Raw genomic sequence first — 25,475 nt, forward strand, 5'->3', positions numbered from 1 at the left:
TTTCGTGACCCCCAGGGTACCGGGGTGGTGCATACTCCGCGGCTGGACGGCCGCGTATAAATCAAAGCTCGAAGGTGTCCACCTTTGAGTAGCACGCGAACAGCAGCTTGGTTTATGTATAGGTGAGGACGGGGATCCACTCGTAGACGCCGCTCCGTACGGGATCTGCCCGACGCGTTTCGAAGCTCCATATGCTTCTCTTCAGGGGCTTTAACGGAAGCGGTGTGCGCAACTACCGACCCACTTCTCCATTTTATATGCAACACACCCACCGATGGGAGGCTCAAATGAGACTGTGCATTCTGGGAAGTGTGGTCCAGGAAGCACACAATCAAGTCCTGTATGGACTCCACAAGTGGGCCCGTCCTCGATTCCAAGTACGACTGCTGCTTCACTTTCGTGACCCCCAGGGTACCGGGGTGGTGCATACTCCGCGGCTGGACGGCCGCGTATAAATCAAAGCTCGAAGGTGTCCACCTTTGAGTAGCACGCGAACAGCAGCTTGGTTTATGTATAGGTGGGGACGGGGATCCACTCGTAGACGCCGCTCCGTACGGGATCTGCCCAACGCGTTTCGAAGCTCCATATGCTTCTCTTCAGGGGCTTTAACGGAGCTTTGATTTATACGCGGCCGTCCAGCCGCGGAGTATGCACCACCCCGGTACCCTGGGGGTAACGAAAGTGAAGCAGCAGTCGTACTTGGAATCGAGGACGGGCCCACTTGTGGAGTCCATACAGGACTTGATTGTGTGCTTCCTGGACCACACTTCCCAGAATGCACAGTTTCATTTGAGCCTCCCATCGGTGGGTGTGTTGCATATAAAATGGAGAAGTGGGTCGGAGGTTGCGCACACCGCTTCCGTTAAAGCCCCTGAAGAGAAGCATATGGAGCTTCGAAACGCGTCGGGCAGATCCCGTACGGAGCGGCATCTACGAGTGGATCCCCGTCCTCACCTATACATAAACCAAGCTGCTGTTCGCGTGCTACTCAAAGGTGGACACCTTCGAGCTTTGATTTATACGCGGCCGTCCAGCCGCGGAGTATGCACCACCCCGGTACCCTGGGGGTCACGAAAGTGAAGCAGCAGTCGTACTTGGAATCGAGGACGGGCCCACTTGTGGAGTCCATACAGGACTTGATTGTGTGCTTCCTGGACCACACTTCCCAGAATGCACAGTCTCATTTGAGCCTCCCATCGGTGGGTGTGTTGCATATAAAATGGAGAAGTGGGTCGGTGGTTGCGCACACCGCTTCCGTTAAAGCCCCTGAAGAAAAGCATATGGAGCTTCGAAACGCGTCGGGCAGATCCCGTACGGAGCGGCGTCTACGAGTGGATCCCCGTCCTCACCTATACATAAACCAAGCTGCTGTTCGCGTGCTACTCAAAGGTGGACACCTTCGAGCTTTGATTTATACGCGGCCGTCCAGCCGCGGAGTATGCACCACCCCGGTACCCTGGGGGTCACGAAAGTGAAGCAGCAGTCGTACTTGGAATCGAGGACGGGCCCACTTGTGGAGTCCATACAGGACTTGATTGTGTGCTTCCTGGACCACCCTTCCCAGAATGCACAGTCTCATTTGAGCCTCCCATCGGTGGGTGTGTTGCATATAAAATGGAGAAGTGGGTCGGTGGTTGCGCACACCGCTTCCGTTAAAGCCCCTGAAGAGAAGCATATGGAGCTTCGAGACGCGTCGGGCAGATCCCGTACGGAGCGGCGTCTACGAGTGGATCCCCGTCCTCACCTATACATAAACCAAGCTGCTGTTCGCGTGCTACTCAAAGGTGGACACCTTCGAGCTTTGATATATATATATATATATATATCTATATGTACATATATATATATATATATTCAACGCTGAATCCTGACCGCCAAACGTGACGGAAACAACAGGCGCGGACCTCGTTGTCAATCCAAAAAGTGTTTAGTTAGATCGTAAACACGAACAAAAGCCACATTACAAGAGTCAATGCCAGCAATCCATTTAATTGCAATTAAAGTGCAAGAGCAAGTGCCCTCCCTGACGCGTTTCGCTCCGCGAATGGAGCTTGATCACATGACGCGTCAGTAGTAGGACGTGCATTAAATTGAAATTAAAAGCCCAAGCGCCTAAAAACAGGACGCAAGGGTATCCAAAAAGCAGATAGGCATACAATTCATCATTAAAGTAATCATATCACTCAAAATATGTTTACATAAATGGAAACATGTATATATATAATTCCAAGGTACCTCGGATCTTTTGAGACGCATTCCACACAGGTAGCAGGTAACAGCCTTCTTTATTGAGCAAGCTTCTCACTAAGGCTGTCAGTGTGTCAGTTCCGACGCGTTTCGTGGTGGAAGCAATACCAAAACAGCAGAGTGCCTTGCTCGAATTGAAAGTTCAGCCCGACGCGTTTCGTGCTATGAAGCACTTCTTCATGGGCAACTGACTTCCTGGTGAATAAAACGCTCCGGCAGAATATATATATATATATATATATATAAAAAAAGCACCCAATAAAGTGCTTAACACCCCGCCCATGTGGGCGTGGCCACCTCGTGGCCTCTCGCTAGTTGTAGTGCTTGTAGTGTTACTCTTGTGAGTTGCCTTGCGTTATCCCCGTCATCACAGTCTCATCCAAAGTGGGTTGCAAAGGAAACATCTTGCCGTCTTGACATGATCCTTGCTTCCCCCATTGGCATTACCTGTCCCCGATGCTGCTACGTCGTTTGACGTCTCATCAGGACTGCAAAGCAGCGGGGCTCAGCTCGTGGCTCAGGCGGTGCCGCTTTGAATCCAAACAACAAGTTTGCCTGCAATGAGTGAACCCGCACAGGTAAGTTCCATCAGCCACACTTTTAATGGAGGAAGCAATACCAAAACAGCAGAGTGCCTTGCAGGAATTGAAAGTTCAGCCCGACGCGTTTCGTGCTATAAAGCCCTTCTTCATGGGCAACTGACTTCCTGGTGAATAAAACGCTCCGGTTGAAAGCACCCAATAAAGTTCTTAACACCCCGCCCATGTGGGCGCGGCCACCCCGTGGCCTCTTGGTAGTTGTAGTGCTTGTAGTGTTACTCTTGTGAGTTGCCGTGCATTATCCCCGTCATCACAGTCTCATCCCAAGTGGGTTGCAAAGGAAACATCTTGCCGTCTTGACATGCTCCTTCCTTGCCCCATCGGCATTACCTGTCCCCGATGCTACTATGTCGTTTGGCGTCTCAGCAGGGCTGCAAAGCAGCGGGGCTCAGCTCGTGGCTCAGGCGGTGCCGCTTTGAATCCAAACAACAAGTTTGCCTGCAATGAGTGCACCCGCACAGGTAAGTTCCATCAGCCACAATTTTAATGGAGGAAGCAATACCAAAACAGCAGAGTGCCTTGCCCCAATTGGAAGTTCAGCCCGACGCATTTCGTGCTATGAAGAACTTCTTCATGGGCAACTGACTTCCTGGTGAATAAAACGCCCCGGCAGAAAGCACCCAATAAAGTTCTTAACACCCCGCCCATGCGAGCGCGGCCACCCCGTGGCCTCTTGGTAGTTGTAGTGCTTGTAGTGTTACTCTTGTGAGTTGCCGTGCGCTATCCCCGTCATCACAGTCTCATCCCAAGTGGGTTGCAAAGGAAACATCTTGCCGTCTTGACATGCTCCTTCCTTTCCCCATCGGCATTACCTGTCCCCGATGCTGCTACGTCGTTTGGCGTCTCAGCAGGACTGCAAAGCAGCGGGGCTCAGCTCGCGGCTCAGGCGGTGCCTCTTTGAATCCAAACAACAATTTGCCTGCAATGAGTGAACCCGTACAGGTAAGTTCCATCAGCCACAATTTTAATGGAGGAAGCAATACTACAACAGCAGAGTGCCTTGCTCGAATTGAAAGTTCAGCCCGACGCGTTTCGTGCTATGAAGCACTTCTTCATGGGCAACTGACTCCCTGGTGAATAAAACGCTCCGTCAGAAAGCACCCAATAAAGATCTTAACACCCCGCACGTGTGGGCGCGGCCACCCCGTGGCCTCTTGGTAGATGTAGTGCTTGTAGTGTTACTCTTGTGAGTTGCCGTGCGTTATCCCCGTCATCACAGTCTCATCCCAAGTGGGTTCTAAAGGAAACATCTTGCCGTCTTGACATGCTCCTTCATTCCCCCATCGGCATTACCTGTCCCCGATGCTGCTATGTTGTTTGGCATCTCAGCAGGACTGCAAAGCAGCGGGGCTCAGCTCGCGGCTCAGGCGGTGCCGCTTTGAATCCAAACACCAAGTTTGCCTGCAATGAGTGAACCCGCAAAGGTAAGTTCCATCAGCCACAATTTTAATGGAGGAAGCAATACCAAAACAGCAGAGTGCCTTGCTCGAATTAAAAGTTCAGCCCTACGCGTTTCGTGCTATGAAGCACTTCTTCATGGGCAACTGACTTCCTGGTGAATAAAACGCTCCGGCAGAAAGCACCCAATAAAGTTCTTAACACCCCGCCCATGTGGGCGCGGCCACCCCGTGGCCTCTTGGTAGTTGTAGTGCTTGTAGTATTACTCTTGTGAGTTGCCGTGCGTTATCCCCGTCATCACAGTCTCATCCCAAGTGGGTTGCAAAGGAAACATCTTGCCGTCTTGACATGCTCCTTCCTTACCCCATCGGCATTACCTGTCCCCGATGCTGCTACGTCGTTTGGCGTCTCAGCAGGACTGCAAAGCAGCGGGGCTCAGCTCGCAGCTCAGGCGGTGCCGCTTTGAATCCAAACAACAAGTTTGCCTGCAATGAGTGAACCCGCACAGGTAAGTTCCATCAGCCACAATTTTAATGGAGGAAGCAATACCAAAACAGCAGAGTTCCTTCCTCGAATTGAAAGTTCAGCCCGACGCGTTTCGTGCTATGAAGCACTTCTTCATGGGCAACTGACTTCCTGGTGAATAAAACGCTCTGGCAGAAAGCACCCAATAAAATTCTTAACACCCCGCCCATGTGGGAGCGGCCAACCCGTGGCCTCTTGGTAGTTGTAGTGCTTGTAGTGTTACTCTTGTGAGTTGACGTGCGTTATCCCCGTCATCACAGTCTCATCCCAAGTGGGTTGCAAAGGAAACATCTTGCCGTCTTGACATGCTCCTTTCTTCCCCCATCGGCATTACCTGTCCCCGATGCTGCTACGTCGTTTGGCGTCTCAGCAGGACTGCAAAGCAGCGGGGCTCAGCTCGCGGCTCAGGCGGTGCCGCTTTGAATCCAAACAACAAGTTTGCCTGCAATGAGTGAACCCGCACAGGTAAGTTCCATCAGCCACAATTTTAATGGAGGAAGCAATACCAAAACAGCAGAGTGCCTTGCTCAAATTGAAAGTTCAGCCCAACGCGTTTCGTGCTATGAAGCACTCCTTCATGGGCAACTGACTTCCTGGTGAATAAAACACTCCGGCAGAAAGCACGCAGTATAATAATAATAATAATTCTTTCTTTATTCGGCTTTAGACTTTGCAAAACCATGAAAGCAACAACATAAGTTACACAATCACATGATTAAAAAGTATCAGTATGTCATAGAAAACGTTTTAACAGGAATCTAAAATGTTAAAAGGATGGGTTCCATTGAAGTACAGTGATTGGCAGTTTCCAGTATTTAAAGATTATTCCTGTGCCTGACAATGCATTTAAAAAAAATTAATACATGGTAACAAGTGCATTCAGAATCTAACATTTGTAAGCATAACATGGCCGGACGGCATTGTCTAAAACCCCAGCGTTTTAACAGGGGAAATAGCCAGATTTTTCTGTGGATATGATAATATTTGCAGAACAATATTGTATGTATACAGGACTGTGGCGACGTATCATCACAGGGACAGTGAGCCAGAGTTAGTTCCCATGTGTTCTTTACCGGAAAGGCTACAAGCCTGTGGAAAAGATGAAGTCTGAACCTTGTCAGAAGGGTCTTATCATATGTACTGATCTCTAATGTTAAATAAGGCTGGATTTGCAGGGTAAGCTGTATCATGTTTGCATGTAGAACAGATTGTTTAGTTGAGATCAGAGTAAGCCTAAGGGTCTCTAGATGCTTCAGAGCTATTTGCTTCAACTCTTTCTTTGTTATCTCAGTTAGCTTATCAGGTGTAAGATAGTATTTTTCTAGACCCAGGTCTAAGAAGAAATGCCTGACATAACTGAGCCATGCTATTTTGTGCGCGCGGTCCAGCACCATGGAATCCTCTAAGATTTGTTTGGTCAGCGCATTTTTGTCCGAAAGCCAAATGCGCCTCCAAAGAAGCAATGGTTGGGTCTTTATCAGATCTTCTATATAGGGGATTCCTAACTCCACATGGCAGGCATAGATAGAGGAGCATTTTGGCACAGATAGGAGAAATCTCATAGAAGAGTTCTCCGCTATCTGGAGGGAACCAACGTCTGCATGCCCCCATACCCCGGCCCCATACAGCGCAATTGCTTGGCATTTAGCGGCATAGATTCTTAGCAGCTCAACCGGTGGTCTCCTTCCCAGTCGTTGGGAGAAGTTCATCAGTGCTACAATTGCTCTCTTAAAGAGATGCCTCCTGGCCTCTATGGCTGCCTTCCAGTTTAGTCTTTCATCAATCATTATACCCAAATAGGGATACTGGGGGGGTCCTCTCAAGTTTTTGTTTGTTTAAGTAAATATTCTTTGTTCGTTTTTTTCCTCCACCAGCTACCATGACAAATGTTTTTTTGACGTTTACATGTAGATCTAAAGCACTCATAAAATCAGCATACTTAGTCTGGGACTTCTGTAGTTCAGTTGGTGTGCGGGCCAGGATGACCGCGTCATCCGCGTAGAGTAGAGCGGGAATCAGGCGTTGGTTTAGTCTGGGGAGGTCCTGCCCCCCTCTCAGCATCTCCCCCTCCAATCCATTGGTGTACACCGAGAAGAGAAAGGGGGCCAGAACACACCCCTGCCTGACTCCTCGCTCCACTCTGAAAGACGCGGAGAGCTCTCCTTTTATTCCAAAGCGCACTCTTGCAGAAGCCTCAGAATACAATTCTCTCAAGAAATCCAAGAGGGGGGGGGGGGTCCACCCCCATGGTTCTCAAGACAGACCATAGCTTCGCATGGGATACGCAATCGAACGCAGCGGACAAATCTACGTATACCATATACATTGTCCCCTGCTTTGCGTGAATATATTTAGACACGATCATGCTTAGGTTAAGGGCCTGTTCTACAGTTCCGAAACCTTCCCTAAATCCAAATTGTAGGTCCGATAAAATATTCCTATCGTCTGCCCATTGCTGGAGCCGCTCAAGTACTACTCTGCCAACTACTTTGCCCAGAGAGTCCAACAATGAAATGGGGCGGTAACATGTGACATCCTGGCGGTCCCCCTTTTTGAAAATTGGCACCATGATGGAGTTGGACCAGGACTCCATCAATCCCAGTTTTGCTGCTGCAATACATACTCTTGTGAGGATGGGGGCCCAGAGGTCTGGAAGATGTTTAAAAAGGTCTACTGGCACCCCATCAGGCCCAGGTGCTTTTCCACCTTTGCTTGATTTTAATGCCTGTATTACATCGAGTATGCCGAATTGTAGGGGAATTGGAAATTCAGCTGGGGGAAAAGAGTGGTCTAGCCCTTCAGTTGGCGATGTTAATTTAAATATTTTTGAAAAGTGGTCTACCCAGGTTTCCTCTTCTATAGCCACTTCAATCTTAGGGCTATTAGAGTCAGATAGAAAGGGGGTTTTAACTATCCGCCAGAAGGACTCGCTATTTTTCGTGATTGCGCTTTTATGGAGGTCAGCCCATAGCGCTTGTTTTAACTCCTGTTTTCTCAGCTTCCTTGCCTTATTATATTGGAGCCTGAGGTGCTGTATCTGCTGTTGAGCTCTATGTGGTTGATTAAGGGCCGTTTTTAGCTTGGTTAGTGCCACAGTACAGTCGTGGTTAAACCATCCTGGTACAGTTGGCTTGACTATTTTAGAATTTCTAGTCAGCAATCCTTTTGTTTTTTCTAATATTGTCGTGAAATTTTCAAGAACCGCCCCGTCATCTACTGAAAGATCTAAGCATTTTATTATGTTAGGGTATGTTATTCTTATCAATTTATCAGTTAGTTGGATGGGATCGATCTTTTCCCATTTCAGAGTATACCCATTTCTCTTGCCCAGTTCTATCTTATTTTGGGATAGGGTGCTTGCTATGATTGCTGTTTGGGATTCTAAATTGTTCAGGTAAACGTCCAACCTAAGGGCGGAGTGATCACTTAAGATATTTTTCATAAGTGTGAAATCCCTGGTTAGTTGTCTTAGTCCATCCGTCAGGAGGACATAGTCGACAGTAGTCTGATGCCCCCTCCCTAGGTATGTTGGTTCTAGGAGATTTCGAGCAGAGCTTGTTTTGTTTGCTATTGACAGTTCTAAGTCTAAAAGGAGGTTATTCATAGCTGTCCCTGTCCTTGTGTGGGGAAAGTGCATGAGGGGGACGTCATACTCATCCACTATCCCACAACTCCGTTTACCCGCACGCGGGCAAGGATGTAAATTAAAGTCCCCACCCCATAGTAAATGAACTATCCCTTTTTTTTCATACAGTTGTCGGAGCAGGGCAATTTTTTCCTGGATTGTCAAAAGAGTGATGCAAAAGTGGTCATCCTCTAGATTATTATAAAAATTTACTAGGATGATTGTTACTTTTTTTCCTGCCGAGAGACAGAGTAGTTGAAAATTTGGGGCAAATTCTGTTCTTAGTACCTTCAGGTTTTTTATGGTATTTGCTATATAGGTAATCAGGCCCCCCTTAGGCCTGCCCGCATTACTAGCAAGGGCTGAAGAGAAATACGTTTTGTAGCCCGGGAGATGTAACTCCATCATGGCCCATGTCTCTTGTAAGCAGATTATTTTTCCTACCTCTAGAAAGTGAACAGCAGATCCATCCTCGATTTTGGAGCGAAGGCCTGCGATATTCCAGAAGATGACCGACAGGAATTGTATTTTATTCTCTGACCCCAAGATGATCGTCCCTATGGGGTCTGAGGGTAAAATGTCCTGCTCGATGTTTGGTTTTTCTGTTAATGGTCAGTCGACCATTTCTAGGCCACTAAACCGATTCATAGTCGGTATACCCGACCAGCTGTCCCAATGTGGTGTTTCCCTGTAGGGGGGTCTGTATGGTCTATGTGGAAGCCCACCCCACTGCTCCCATTCTCTGCCTCTGTTCCGTGGCCCCACAATCTGCCATGGGCCCTCATAATTTTGATAGTGGGGATCCACTGCCCGCCAAGAGCTGTCATATTCATTATAGCGCGGGCCGGTTTAGGTCTGGGGTTGTCAAGTTCCCAAGGCTGGGGGACTGCATTGCGCCAGGAACTATCAAATTCCTGGAGGTAGCTGTTATGCTGTCTTGAGGGGTAGAAAAAGGAAAGACACTTTGTATCTATCCCACCACTTGGGCTATGATGTTCCCAGGAGCAAATGTAGTCTACTACTCTGGGGTCTTCAAAAGTAATCACAATGCAGTCTCCCTGTAATATTTTTTTGCCATGATCTACCCATGGGGTCCTACATACCGTTAATATCCTACTTGACCAGTTAGGAGGAATTGGGCGGTTTGTAGTTAGCCAATGTTGCGCCTTATTTTTTAAGGACCAATTAGGTTCTACGCCCTGTCCCACCAATTCCGGTACGCCAGTCATCACAACCACAAATGGACATGCCTCAGGTGGCATGTTGACGGGGAGTCTACCCTCGTGTGTTCCCTTGTTTCCTCCTTTGTTTACTGCTGGATTTGATGTTTTTAGGGCTGGTGTTTTTAGTGCTGGTGTTTTTGGGACCGTGGTGGTCTGAGGTATAGGTGTTGTAGTTTTAGGAGGGGGTTTCTCCACTATAGGTGCCTTTACTATTGTTTGTGGTTTAGGAGCTGGGCACAGTGGGATTGTGGTTTTCTTTTGTGGAATAGGTGTGGTCGGCTTATTTATCCCCGGTTTCTGAGGCCTTTGGACCAGCTTTGTTTTTGGGGGGTTTATAAGCTTGGACAATTGATCCTCTATATTTAATAATCTGCTTTCTAGGGGAAGAAAAAGCGAGTTAAGTAGGACAGCTATTTTGTTTAACAACTCTGAGGTATCGTCTAATTCTGGTTCTTTACTAGGGGCTGGAAGAACAGGGGATCCTAAAATGGTAATATCTGGTGTGTAATGCAAAGAATGGTGTACCAACACAAGGCGGTCTATTTCGTCAACGGTTTGCAAGGTTGGCCCTACCATATTTGAATTTGCAGTTAGTTCGACAGTGTCCGTGACTGTTATTTTTTCCCCCTTTTCCTTTCTTTTCTTAATTGCCCCCTCCCTCCTCCCTCTTGCTTGTCTTACTTCCTCTGGGGTATGGTCGGGTAAGGTTTCAGGTGTTTTTTCTAAATCTGAGCTCGGAAAGGAGAGTTGGGAGGCTGAGAGATCTACAACGTTTGGGAGGCTAAGCCTGTTATTGCTTGTGGTGATTGCGTTAATGTACCACCTAACTCAGGAGTTCTTGCGTCAGCCAGTAGCCCCATGGATGATCGCCTTGCAATAGCAAGGTCGATAGATACTCTATCCTCAATAATGCTGATACTTTGGTCTATGAACGAGTTTGCCTTAGTGATAAAGTCGTCCATAGGTCCTATCAACTGCTCACCAACCCCCACTTTTTTTGATTTACTACCCCTCGTCTTCATATTTAGTGAATTAGGTTCGCAGTGTCTTTACAGGGAGTCGATAACAAAGAGAATTTGAGTGTCAATAAGTAAAAGGAGTACATACAGTTCTAGTCCATGTAGGCAGAGATTAGTGTGATGGCCCGGTACGGTCTCTCACGTTCTCGAACGTCCTCAAACGGCCCGCTCTTTGCCCGGTCTTAGCCCCGAGCTTAGTCCCGCGAACGTTCCGCGTCGCGAGAGGGATCGTCAGTAAAATACGTTGATGCGAGGGGCGTGTCCGCCGGTGGAAGAGGCACCAGCTGTGCAGAGTGGAGAATGCTGGGCCTCGCAGTCCCCCGGTAGATGCCTTTGGCTAGGCAGGCAACAGGTTCCTCAACCTGGGCGCGAGTTTGTTTTTCGCCGACTGCGAAAAGCGCTCACACCAGCTGCTGTGCCTCAGGGAGCAAAGCTGATAGCACGGGGCACAAACACCCGATTTGCGGTACAATCCTCAGCAGCAGCGAATCTGAATCCGTGAGCGGCACCCGCGGAGCGGGTGTCGCGAAAGGTTAAGAAGGCTGTCGGCGAGGGGCGTGTCCGCCGGGGGAAGAGGCACCAGCTGTGCAGAGTGGAGAATGCTGGGCCTCTCAGTCCCCCGGTAGATGCCTTTGGCTAGGCAGGCAACAGACTCCTCAACCTGGGCGCTTTCAAGCTGGGAGCGAGTTTGTTTTTCGCCGACTGCGAAAAGCGCTCACACCAGCTGCTGTGCCTCAGGGAGCAAAGCTGATAGCACGGGGCACAAACACCTGATTTGCAGTACAATCCTCAGCAGCAGCGAATCTGAATCCGTGAGCGGCACCCCGCTACGCAGTAAAGTTCTTAACACCCAGCCCATGTGGGCGCGGCCACCTCGTGGCCTCTTGGGAGTTGTAGTGCTTGTAGTGTTACTCTTGTGAGTTGCCGTGCGTTATCCCCGTCATCACAGTCTCATCCCAAGTGGGTTGCAAAGGAAACATCTTGCCGTCTTGACATGCTCCTTCCTTCCCCCATCGGCATTACCTGTCCCCGATGCTGCTACGTCGTTTGGCGTCTCAGCAGGATTGCAAAGCAGCGGGGCTCAGTTCGCGGCTCAGGCGGTGCCGCTTTGAATCCAAACAACAAGTTTGCCTGCAATGAGTGAACCCGCACAGGTAAGTTCCATCAGCCACAATTTTAATGGAGGAAGCAATACCAAAACAGCAGAGTGGCTTGCTCGAATTGAGAGTACAGCCCAACGCGTTTAGTGCTATGAAGCACTTCTTCATGGGCAACTGACTTCCTGGTGAATAAAACGCTCCGGCAGAAAGCACCCAATAAAGTTCTTAAGACCCCGCCCATTTGGCGTGGCCACCCGTGTCCTCTTGGTAGTTGTAGTGCTTGTAGTGTTACTCTTGTGAGTTGCCGTGCGTTATCCCCGTCATCACAGTCTCATCCCAAGTGGGTTGCAAAGGAAACATCTTGCCGTCTTGACATGCTCCTTCCTTCCCCCATCGACATTACCTGTCCTCGATGCTGCTACGTCGTTTGGCGTCTCAGCAGGACTGCAAAGCAGCGGGGCTCAGCTCGCGTCTCAGGCGGTGCCACTTTGAATCCAAACAATAAGTTTGCCTGCAATGAGTGAACCCGCACAGGTAAGTTCCATCAGCCACAATTTTAATGGAGGAAGCAATACCAAAACAGCAGAGTGCCTTTGCTCGAATTGAAAATTCAGCCCGACGCGTTTCGTGCTATGAAGCACTTCTTCATGGGCAACTGACAACTGATATATATATCACAGCTACACACGCCAGATCACAAACTGCCGCGGCTCCAAATCAAAGGGTGTGTCGTCTTGCACGGGCTGACCAGGCAAAGTCCGTAATTTATTTCCAAAAACGTATACAAAGGTACAGGGGGACGACGCCATGTCTTGCAAAAAGGTTAATTTATTTACAAAACGGCTACTGGACGTGTTTCGCCTGATTTTACAGGCTTGTTCCCACAGAGTGAATAAAGTTTGCCACCATTTAAAACTAACTGAAACAGTGTCACGTGATCGTAACTACACAGTGAATACAATTGAAAACAGACTCGTAGTTTTCGCTTCATGGCTACATCAAGCATTATACAAACACATTTTATCAAGTAATGTAAATAAGTTGTACTCCAATTGACATATTTATTTCCACAATGATTAATGCAACGCGATATTCGTTTATATTTATGATTATCATAAATTCATTCTGTGTAATTAAAAAGAGCTGGCAATTGACTCGCCACGCACCTCTTACATAACATGTGTTAACTAGTCCAAGGCAAGTGCCTAATTCATCCGAATAAAGAACAATAAATCCAACATTAAATTTTCAAATATCACACTTGGCTGTAGTCAATGCCCCAATCATTTATAGCAAAACGAAAATCGCACATACCGCCCAAGTGGGCATTTACAATCCATTGATTCTTATTGAGTCTTCCCACTGTTCCTTAGCCTTAATTCAATCCCATAACAAAACAATGTGCAAAAATAAAAACATACAGATAAAACCTTTAAGCAAACAAGGACGGAGGATTATTTCTGCATAATATCTACAAATGTGTGTGTAAATCTTCTTCCATATTTAAACCTCCCGGGGTTTTGCTATTGAGCTTAATTATATACATTGACTCTAATTTTCTCAGTTTTTTCTCTCGATTTCCACCCCGTTCATTTGGTTTAGCCGCATCTATTACATAGTACACTAATCCAGAAATGTCTTTTTGATGCTGTTTATCAAAGTGTCTTGCCACTGGATAAGTCTTATCTCCCTTTTTGATAGCTCTTAGATGTTTAAAATTTGCATATGTACCGGAAGCGTTGTGCTACCCACGTACTTCAGGTCACAAGGACACTGAAGCACGTAGATAGCATGGTGCGTTTTGCAAGTAAAATGACCTTTGATTTGGAATTCCTTATCTGTTAGGTTAGAAGTGTAGGCTGAGGTATTTTTTCCATGGATGCATGCTTTACACTTGGTGCATCTAAGGAAGCCTTCCTTCTTATTGAGCCACATCGAGGCCGGTTTCCTCAGTGGTGGGTCTTTCAATTTAATGCTTACGAACATCTGTTTAAAACACCTTGCTTTTCTGAATGTTAGTTGAGGTCTCCTAGCTACTATTTTGCCCAAAACTGGATCACCACCAATTAAGTGCCAGTGTTTGTTCAAAATACTTCTAACTCGATTGTGTTGAGTGTTGTATGTAGTTATCATCCTGCAATCATTTTTGCCCACGCCTTCTTTTCTTTTTCTGCTGTTGCTTTTACTAAAGAGAATCTCTTCTCTAGTACGCTTCTTGGCTTTAACCACAGCAGAATTTATACAGGTATTGGTGTAGCCTCTAGCTTTGAATCGTGTTTCTTATGTTCGTAAAGCTTCCTCACAGATCTCATTGTTGCTGCATATATATATATATATATATATATATATATATATATATATATATATATATATATTCACAGAAAAAACCATAGGTTATAGACCATGTATAGTTAGGAATTAGCATTTAAAAAACCTTATTTTACTCACACAAAACCATTGAAATTCCATATATAGTTAGTTGCACTAACTATATATCGCGCACCCGCAATCCACTGCTGATCATGTCACATATTACATCATTCATGACATGGTCAGTGACATCACTGATGACATCACTGATGACATCTCAAATGACATCACTGATGACATCACTGATGACAACATCCAGTGACTGTATGTTTCTGTAAAGTTAAAATATGTCTTACATATTGAAGAATGAGTGGATGTATAAGTGTCTGGATGAAGGATTTAGTAGGTGCGTGACTGACTGTATGAGTGAGTGATTAAATGTGTCTCACTGAATGCATGGGTTAGTGACTAAACTGTCTTAATTTGTGCATCATTATGTCTGTTGTGATGTAAACTGCTGCATGTGTTGATCATTAGCTATACGAGAGGCTATATGTGTTATTAATTGGTTGCCCAAGTATTTCTATGGGAGATTGAGTTTGTGTGGGGGTGGCTGGAAGGTGTGTGACTCTATGCATAGATGTGTGAGCAGTTTATTCACTAGGTGTATGAGTTCAAGAGTGCATGTGGAAACAGCTACATGGGCAGTTGACTGTGTGCATGAGTGTATTGATGAGTGAATGGATATCTCAATGCTACATGTCATAGTAAGTACATATGTAAAACACAGTACATGTGAGAGTTGGCATATATAAATAACTGTGCATGAGAGCCACTGAATGAGTGAGTGGTTGTATCGATCATTGTGAACTTGTATCAGGGATTGTATAAGAGAGTAAATATGTGTTAGCATATGTTTCAATAAGTAAGGTGTGTTTAACTGTATAGTTGAAGAAATGGAGGTGAGATTGTTTCTTTGCATGACTGACTGGGTGTGTGAGTAACTCCATGGATGAGTGGCAGTGTGTGAGTGTCTGTATACACTGAGTGTATCTAAGGTTATATTAGAGTCTGAAGAGGTTTATCGTATTAGCACAAGAATGATGTCAAATGAGATGTCATCAGTGATGTCATCAGTGATGTCATTTGAGATGTCATCAGTGATGTCATCAGTGATGTCACTGACCATGTCATGAATGATGTAATATGTGACATGATCAGCAGTGGATTGCGGGTGCGCGATATATAGTTAGTGCAACTAACTATATATGGAATTTCAATGGTTTTGTGTGAGTAAAATAAGGTTTTTTAAATGCTAATTCCTAACTATATATGGTCTATAACCTATGGTTTTTTCAGTGAATTTCAATGGTTTTTTAATAGCAAATATCATAAGCTGTCGAATGTCAAGTACGTGGTAAGTAAAAACATTTTCGTGTTTATGCACACTGATCTGCTTTGAATGCTGCCCCCCACCCCTCATTTCTATTAGGAGTACTCTCTCTTTGCAGATAGTGAAGGGTAGTTAACGCAGGCCTTTGCCCCCGTTGTAATCCGTCGTGCCTGCTTCTCTCTCCATTTGATTGATTGTTCTCTTTGGTTCATTCTCTATTTACAAACAAGCACAGAGTCGCAATACTCTGTTTAGTCTTTGCAGATAGCGAAAAATCATGTAAAAAAACAAAAGGAATCGAGCAAAATCAGTAGGCCACTAATGGGATCTCTTTTTGACCTCCCTAAAATAGAAACATTAGGAACAACCTGTTGATAATACCAATGTGTATGTACATAAGCGGCGTTCATTTGTGTTCACAGTACCCCTTGTTGATTGTTTGAATCGAGCATTGAATTGTTCGAAGTTGGTTCTCTTAAGAATCTTCTCTGCCTGCAAACGAGGAAGAATAGGAATATTCTCTCTCCCTTTGCAGATAGTGAAGGGTAGGTAACGCAAACCTTTAACACGTCGTGCCTATTTCGTTCCTCATTGATTGATTGTTTCCCCAAACATTGACTGTTTGGGAATTGGTTCTTTTTGGAGGTATTCCCTGTTTGCAAATATACGTAGGAAAATCTTTGCAAATAGTGAAAGGGTACGTAATGCGGACCTTTCTCCCCCGTTGTAATCTGTCATGCCTATCTACTCCCCACTGATTGATGCACCTGTTTCACCCGGACCATTTACTAGAGATACGTCATCTGGCCCGACCAGAGAGCACCCCTAGTGAAAAGGACATATGCAATAATAACGAAGTGATCACTGTATCCTGTTAACAGAAACTTTAGCATGAAACAACCTGGAAAGAAAAAAATAGGAAAACGAAAATCAGTAGGCCACTGATGAACATGAACTTTTATTAAACAACAAACAAAGAAACGATAACATAACGTAATGATAAAACCTATTAATGTCCTAGAAACAAGAAAACGTTAAAATATGCCAGTGGTGAGAGACCAGAAAAACAGTAAGAGAAACCAAATCACCCCTCGCTGTCCCACCGCCTGCCACGCCAAAAAAATCGATAGACTAGGGAAAATGCAAGTCAGTAGAACATCCGCCCCCACTCTGGAAACTTCCAAGGTGGGGCAGGGTTGCGGCTACGCCCAGCCGGGAGCAGCCCATATAAGGCGGGTCCTGCTGCCACGCCTCGGCCAGGAGATCCTAACGTAGGGTGTAGCTGGAGGAGAGGCCGAGGCCAGCGGGACCCGGCCAGGGGATTGCCTTTACAACGCTGAAGAGTTGCAGGGGGGGGAATATCTCCTCGACCCTCCCCTCTCTCTCCCAGTCCGGCCGCGGTGGCCCTTGACAGTTTCAGGTAGTCCCGCCACATGCTCTTCCGGTCCGGCCACCAACGGTCGGGGGGCCGAGGCCGACGGGATCCGGCTGCAGCCGATAAACCAAGGAACCCATTCATGGGGCCAGAGCCAGGGGCGTCCGGCCGACATCCACCGGAAGCCCGGCCCGAAGACGGACGGGACACTTCTTCTTTCTTGAATAATGGCTGCGACAACACTGGGGGGGGATGTCTTGCACATGCCTCCCACCCCCCCCCCCTCGTCCTCATCGCCTGGTCCGGCCATAACAAATCTCAATCGAGACGCCGTGGGGTGAACTGGGAGGGAGAGACGGTGCGAACAGGCCTCTCCCGCCTCCCCAGGTGGAGGCTTCCCAGCTGCACCCTCAGCGCTCCAGGCGCCCGGAAAAGGGTTCTTCCACTGTGGCCATGCTGCAACGTCTCGCCCGGCAGGGTGGAGCCCGTCCGCTCATTTGACCCCGCGATCGCCAGTAGCTACCGAACTCTCAAAATGGCGGTCGACCTGGCAAGAGCGGGCCCAGCATAAAGAAATGGCCCGGTCACTGGTTGACTCCACCACCGTAGTCCTCCACGACCTTGAAGATTCTAGAGGAGCCGCGGGAGTCTCCGACCCCCGATGGGGAATGACTGCCATGATCGCCCGTGGAGTGACGAAACTGTATCCGCGGGACGTCGGCGCTCCCATGCTGGCGCCAGCCTCACTTTGAATTACTAGAATCCTGCAGACCTCAGTTCCGGTGAAAGCACAGTGTGACCCGGTAGGAAAAATTGTTGCACCCCCTCCCCTTTTTGACTGATAGTTCAAACCACCGATCCTTTCCTTTGCCCTTTTAACGGAACTTTGGACTGCCTCCCCCTCTTTTACATTTTCTAGAGAAAACAAAACATTAACCACTACATTAGCATAGCAGTTGACACCAGAACTGTTTTCAAATTGAAAACCAACAACATCTTCAACAGAATCCTTTTTGTTTCTGCTGTGACCCTGCTACAGCACAGGCATTGTCCCCAGCAGTAATTCTGCAATGCCGGTAAGAATAGCTGTGGTGCCTACTGGACTCACTCACCCCCGCGGCGCCCCACGCCGTTATTTGCTGGGCGGCAACTTACTAGACATCACTTTCGTGCCATCTAGATTTCAGCGCGTTCTGCTGCCTTGGAACTATTCGCACAACAGACTGCTACTGACGACCCACCCCCAGGCAACATCTTCTGAATTTTCATAATTTGAAAGAACTAGTAACATGTCCTCATCAGGAATTCAAAAGAAATTGCCACGGTGCTATATATTTTTAATGTGACACATAATTGTAAAAACTTTGATGTACAAAGAGTCATTCCTGGAATCTTCCGCTTCAGGCTCGGTCCCCTCCCCAATCACAATACAGGATGGTTTTCAGATAGTAGGAACACGTGTGGTGTGACGGATCTCATCGGATGTGGGCCTTGATCTACTATAACTCCTTTGAAGAGGGGTGATTCTTTACAGCTGGAGCCATAAACTACATCTGCAGGGCTAGCTGATAGCCTGGACAATCGGACACAGAGGAAGAGGAGTGTCAGAGGGTGCGGTAGTGAATAGGGAGAAAGGGAGGTGTCGGGCGGGCACAGAGTGTGATTCTCAGGGAAGAGCAGCGCAGATGGGGGGAGGTTTATTGCCCATGCATAAGACAGAGAGCGGGGGTGACCAGTGCCTGGGGAAGATGCTTGCGAGGGTGGGGAGCCATGCTACGAATCGACAGCGTGCAGAGAGTGGGTCTGGTCAAGGCATCTAAAATGGCTGCCGTGCACAACAAAAGTGTGGCATTTCAAAAAAGGCAAGATGGCGCAAACAATGTTTTTCAACACTTCCTCATTTCCTTCGAATCGAACGTTAACAGACGTTGGTGCATATTACCAAAGTTAAGCGATATTTATCGCTAACGATGCTTACCAACGAATTTTTTACCGCTAAGCACCGTCAGAAATTATCGAAGATAAACCTTGCTATTATCAAGGTTTATCGCAAATGCGATAATAAACGGCCGCAATTCATGAATATCGCTAAAAAGTCAGCGATATTCATGCATTACCGAGCTAATGCTCTTAGCCATGTTATCCACCTCCCATTGGATAACATGGCTAAGAACTGCTCAGGGCAGGTGTTACTTTTTGGAGATATTCGCACTTAGCGCGAATATCTCCAAAAGTTGGTAATAGGAGATAGATATCTTGCATGTTGTAATGCAAATTATTGTGGTATATGGAACTCATACCATAATCTCTCAGGAAAGCAGAAACTGATCCTTTTGGGACCGCCTGAAAAGGCCTAGGGGGTGAGGGGTACTCTACTTTGCCCCCTTTTCACGTTCCGAACTATTTTATTTTACTCTCTTCTGTAATTACACAAAATAGCAGCGATAAGATGCATCGGAGACACACAGTGAGAGAAAGGAGGCCGGAGATGAAGAAGAGATGTCAAATACACATTGGAGATAATATAGTGGCAGAAGGGAAGTAAATATGAGTAAACTTACCATGTAACATAAAAATGTTGCACTCTATACTATAAGTCTCATTTTATACTACAATCACTTCGCTACAACCTCATAAATTAAAAATAAAAATGAATAATGTCTCAAACAATTTTTGATTTCTAAATATAAATTTATTCTTCAGAATTTTCTAAATTTGAAAGAACTAGTAACATGTCCTCATCAGCAATTTCCTCATGAAAAGTCTGCAATGATGATTCTTGTAACTCTATGGTCTCCAAACATTCGATAAATTCGCCATCAACAGATTGATCAAAAAAATCATTCAAGTCATCTCCTCCTTGTGACAATATTTCATTATTGGTGCTGTCAATTTCAATCAATGTAGTGGAATCATTCAAGTCATCTCCTCCTTGTGACAATATTTCATTATTGGTGCTGTCAATTTCAATCAATGTAGTGGAATCATTCAAGTCATCTCCTCGTGACAATATTTCATTATTGGTGCTCTCAATTTCAATCAATGTAGTGGAATCATTCAAGTCATCTCCTCCTTGTGACAATATTTCATTATTGGTGCTGTCCATTTCAATCAATCTAATGGAATCATACAAGTCATCTCCTCCTTGTGACAATATTTCATTATTGGTGCTCTCAATTTCAATCAATGTAGTGGAATCATTCAAGTCATCTCCTCCTTGTGACAATATTTCATTATTGGTGCTGTCCATTTCAATCAATCTAATGGAATCATACAAGTCATCTCCTCCTTGTGACAATATTTCATTATTGGTGCTCTCAATTTCAATCAATGTAGTGGACAATTCAAAAGAAATTGCCACGGTCTCTTCATTGTGAGCCATTTTATTTTGAAATTGCTTGCTGTAAATTGCAGAAAAAAATAAGCACTTTCATTTATCGTTTTTAGTAATACATAATATAAAACTAACGTTATCAAGTATTTAGTATAACAGAAGGACTGCAAATAAATAACAGAAAACATTTTTCAAATTATCTTCAAGTGTACAACATAGTTCCCCTTACAAATTAACAACTCACCTTTTTAAAAGTAGGAGAAGTGTTAGTACTGTGTAAATCAAACACCAGAAATTCACCACCAAAAATTCCTCACAAATGTACTTCAGACAGTAGTATCACAAAATGGCTGTGGTTTCCTCTCATTTGACATATATACATAACCAATTAACTTTCATCACACACAAATACAAAACCAAAGTAACATTTTAATTGGTTCTAAATTTCAACACTTTCAAATGTGTTTTCCCCATGCAATTTTCCATAGGACATTTACATACGTCTACAGCCTGAATGGCTGAACGGAATTACACCAAACTTGGCAAAATGGTACATCAAACCTAAGAGGTCAGGAAGGATCTACTATGCCCCCTTATGGTCATTTCCCCCTTTGCTTTGGCCTCCTCTTGTCTCTCGATCCTACCGAGAGACAAGATGGCGGCCGCTACGGACTGTTTGCAATGTTGACAGACGCCGGAGAACCAATCAGCTTCGCAAAGCTCCGTAACGCGAAAACTACGCGAAGCGGAGCGCTGTTACAGATATATATCTTTTTTTGAACGTTAATTTCTCAAAATCCACTGGAGCACATATATTGAGACCTAGCAAAGGCACATCGGGCTACCAGTCCCTAATATTTTGCCAAGTTTCGTGCAAATCCATTCAGCCGTTCGATTATTGACATTTAGATACGTCTACAGCCTGAATGGCTGAACGGAATTACACCAAACTTGGCAAAATGGTACATCAAACCTAAGAGGTCAGGGAGGATCTACTATGCCCCCTTATCGTCATTTGCCCCTTCCCTTTCGCCTCCTCTTGTCTCTCGATCCTACCGAGAGACAAGATGGCGGCCGCTACGGACTGTTTGGAATGTTGACAGACGCCGGAGAACCAATCAGCTTCGCTTCACAAAGCTCCGTTGCGCGAAAAGTACGCGAACTGGAGCGCTGCCCGGTCCGCTGTTACAGATATATATCTTTTTTTAAACGTTAATTTCTCAAAATCCACTGGAGCACATATATTGAGACCTACAAAAGGCACATCGGGCTACCAGTCCCTACAATTTTGCCAAGTTTCGTGCAAATCCATTCAGCCGTTCGGGCTAAAAGTGAGGCCAACCGCCCTATGGAAAACTCAATGTTAAAAACACGTTTTGGGACACCCCCTTTTTTCTCGACCCCCCCTGGACCAACCCCCCCCCCCCCAATTTTCAGGGGCTGCTCAGAAACAAAATGTGCCATTTTCCTGAAAATTTCAGCCAATTCCGTCCACAAACGCCAAAGTTATTAGACATAGAATTTTCAAAAAACCCATAGAGAAAAAATCCTAACTATATATACCTACTGGCGACCGCCAGTAGGTAATATATATATATATATATATATATATCCACACAAAGTTTGCCCTGAAGCAAGGATGCAACTTCCCAGCTGGTTGCTTTTCGAAAGCCTTTATTTTCGAAAACCGGCATTTTCAGCTCCAAACATTTACAAATCCTAACGCGTTTCAGAGCCCCCAGGCTCTTTCATCAGAGGATGACACTGCCAAACTGAAATGCAAGGTAGGCGCCATTAACTGCATGCATATTATATACAGCCCACGTGGGCTTCTCATGTGAGTCACAATTGCAGCATGCTGGTACCTGTAGTTTTCACTCCAAGCAAAATCTTCCCCATGTGGGTTCAGTTAAGTAGCAATGTCCTTTCTTTTAAACGAATAAAAATACCACAGTGGGTTTCGGAATGAAATCCCCAGTTTTCTTTTTCCATAACACAGCTGCGCCTAAAGGTCATGAATGTTCAAACCTCTCGGGCCCCATTATGACTCCATGGTGAGGCATCCTTCTCGGCCAGGCTATATATATATATATATATATATATATATATATATTCACTGAAACTAAATATAGGTTTCAGGGACCTTCTAGTTAGTTGGACATTTCACTCATACAAAACCATAGAAATTCCACCGTTATAGTTAGTTGAGCTAACTATAACTTGCGCCCCCACAATGCACTGCTGATGATGTCCCATATTTCATCATTCATGACATGGTCAGTGACATCACTGATGACTTCACTGTTGACACCTCAAATTACATCACTGATGACATCATCCAGTGAATGTGTTTTTTCTGTAAAATTTAAATGTGTATTATATATATATATATATATATATATATATATATATATATATATATACCAAGCTGTATTGAAGAATGATTGGATATATAAGTGTCTGGATGGAGGATTTAGTAGGTGTGTGACTGACTGTTTAAGTGAGTGATTAAATGTGACTTACTGATTACATAGGTTAGTGACTAAACTGTGTGAATGTCTGTATCAGTCTGTCTGTTGTTGTATAACCTGCTGCATCGGTTGGTCAGTAGCTACATGGGTGTCTATATGGGTTATTGATTAGTTGCCTGAGTATTTGTATGGGAGACTGAGTGTGTGTGTAGTTGGGTGGGGGTGTGTGACTGTGCATAGATGTGTGAGGGATTGATTGACTGGGTGTATGAGTTTAAGAGTAAATGTGGAAACAGTTGTATGGGTGAGTGAGTGTGTGTATGGATGGGTTGGTGAGTGAATGGATGTCTCAGTGGTAGATGTCCAACTAAGTACAAAAGTAAAAGGCTGTATATGTGAGAGTTGGTGTATAAAAATACCTATATGTGAGAGTCAGAAATTGTGAAAGTGGCTATATGGATGAGTGTATACTTGTATTAGTGAGAGTAAATATGCGTTGGATCTGAATAAATGAGGTGGCGTGTGTATTACTGTGTAGGTGAGTAAATGGAACTGTGATTGATTCTTTGCATTACTGACTAGGATGAGTGCATGACTGACTAGGATGAGTGGTGGTGTGTGAGTGTCTGTATAGGTGTATGAGTGCATATGATAGTGTTGTATTGATCAGCGACTACATGTATGAATGGTTGTATGGGTGAATGAGTGGATGTGTGTGTAGACCTAGGAATCAGTGAGTGCGTATGTAGTAAATGGTATTGGTGAGTCAATGGTTTTGTAAATGGTAGTCTGTATTTTCCAGAGGGTGTATCAAAGGTTATATTAGGGTGTGATGAGGTGCAACAGATTTCCACGTGGATGATGTCATCAGTGTTGTCATTAGTGATGTCATTTGAGATGTCATCAGTGATGTCACTGACCATGTCATGAATGATGTAATATGTGACGACATCAGCAGTTCATTGTGGGGGTGCAAGTTATAGTTAGCTCAACTAGCTATAACGGCAGAATTTCTATAGTTTTGTATGAGTGAAATGTCCAACTAACTATAACCTCCCTGAAACCTATGTTTTTTTCAGTGAATTTCAAAGGTTTTTCTAAATGCAAATTACTAACTATAGTGTAGTATTTTAGGGTTTAGGATAGTGCAGTGGTGTTTGGGTAGTGTAGGGGGTCATGCTGGGGTAGTGTTTTAGGGTTTTGGGTAGGGCAGCGGTGTTTGAATAGTATAGGGGTCGTGCTGGGGGTAGATTTATGGTTCTCAATAGTGCAGTACTGTTTGGATAGTGTAGGGAGTCATGATGAGGGTAGATTTAGGGTTTAGGGGAGTGCAGTGGTGATTGTGTAGTGTAGGAGGTCGTGCTGGGGGTCGTGTTTTAGGGTTTAGAGTAGTGGAGTGGTGTTTGTGTAGTGTAGGGGGTCGTGCTGGGGGTAGTGTTTTAGGGTTTACAGCAGTGCACTGGTGTTTCTGTAGTGTAGGGGGTCATGCTCTGTGTAGCGTTTTAGGGTTTAGAGTAGTACAGTGGTGTTTGGGTAGTATAGGGGGTCATGCTGGGAGTACGGTTTTAAGGTTTAGGGTAGTGCAGTGGTGTTTCTATAGTGTAGGGGGTCGTGCTGGGGTAGTGTTTTAGGTTTTAAGGTAGTGCAGTGGTGTTTCTGTAGTGTAGGGGGTCGTGCTGGCAGTAGTGGTTTAGTGTTTATTTAGGTAGTGCAGTGGTGTTTGGGTAGTGTAGAGGGACTGGCTTCTAAAGGCATAGCCGCAACCTGGTGATATTGGAAGAGGCAGCGTGAAAGGGCTATCTCACACAGATACAGATGCCAGTGTTACCTCGCAGAGATAAAACTACAGACCCAATAGCTTCTACATGGAGAGATGCGAGCTGACGGACTAAGTCGCAAAATGCCTGCCTACACTTCCTAGTTTCAACAGTTCACAGTCAATGAGCCGCGAGCTCATGCTTGTAACCCCTCATCCAATCACATGTCAGAATTCTCAAATATTGATATCTGTAAAATGTGATATTTCTCAAAAAGTACTGAACGAATGTACACCATTTCAACAAAAACACGCTTTCTGGACCACAACATTTCTCCCTGCCAAATTTGGCGTAATTCCGTTCAGCAGTTTAATCTATAGCCTTGTCTAAAGTTTCCTATGGTAAATGAATTGAAAAAAAAACATTTTGGGATTCCCCCTTTTTCTCAGCCCCCCTTGACCAATCACCCCCAAACTTTCACGATAGGAGCTGATCAAAAAAGAGAAACCTTTTGGAAAATGTCATAAAGATTCGTCAAACAACGTCAAAGTACTAAGTACATTAAGGGCTCCAGGTGAGGGGCCGAGCAACCCCCCTCCCAACATGAGTGAAGCCCCAGGGTTGCGGGGACCCCAGCGGGCCCCCACAGCGAGCCCCTGCTAATATTTTTTAAGAAACGCCCCGGGACCGAGCCCAACCGGGGGCCTCATTAAAATAAAACACGGGATCCCGCGACCCCAGCGCGAATTGCGCAAATTTAAAAAAAAAGCTTTTTTTGCCCTGGGGTTCCTTCTGGGACCCCCTGAGCAGGCCTAGTGGGTCAGGGTGTTTATACCCTGCACCCTTCTCTTGTTTTATATCTTTGTTTCTCTGTTTTCTGGTGACTAGCTTCTACAGAGCCAGTTGTCCCGGGATCGCAGCTGGTGATGGCCCGCATTGTGGAGTAGTGTGGCTCACTGGTTAGAGGCGGCAGGCCCGAGAGCAGAAATCGGCCCGGGACCAGGGTTCAATTCCCGACGCGGCAGGGTTGTGGACCTTGGTCAGCGGACTCGATAATTCTCGCTTCGGTGCTTACTCTAATCAGGGGTTCCACTCGGCA

This window comes from Lissotriton helveticus, chromosome 6 (assembly GCF_964261635.1).
Source record: "Lissotriton helveticus chromosome 6, aLisHel1.1, whole genome shotgun sequence".
Lineage (NCBI taxonomy): Eukaryota > Metazoa > Chordata > Amphibia > Caudata > Salamandridae > Lissotriton > Lissotriton helveticus.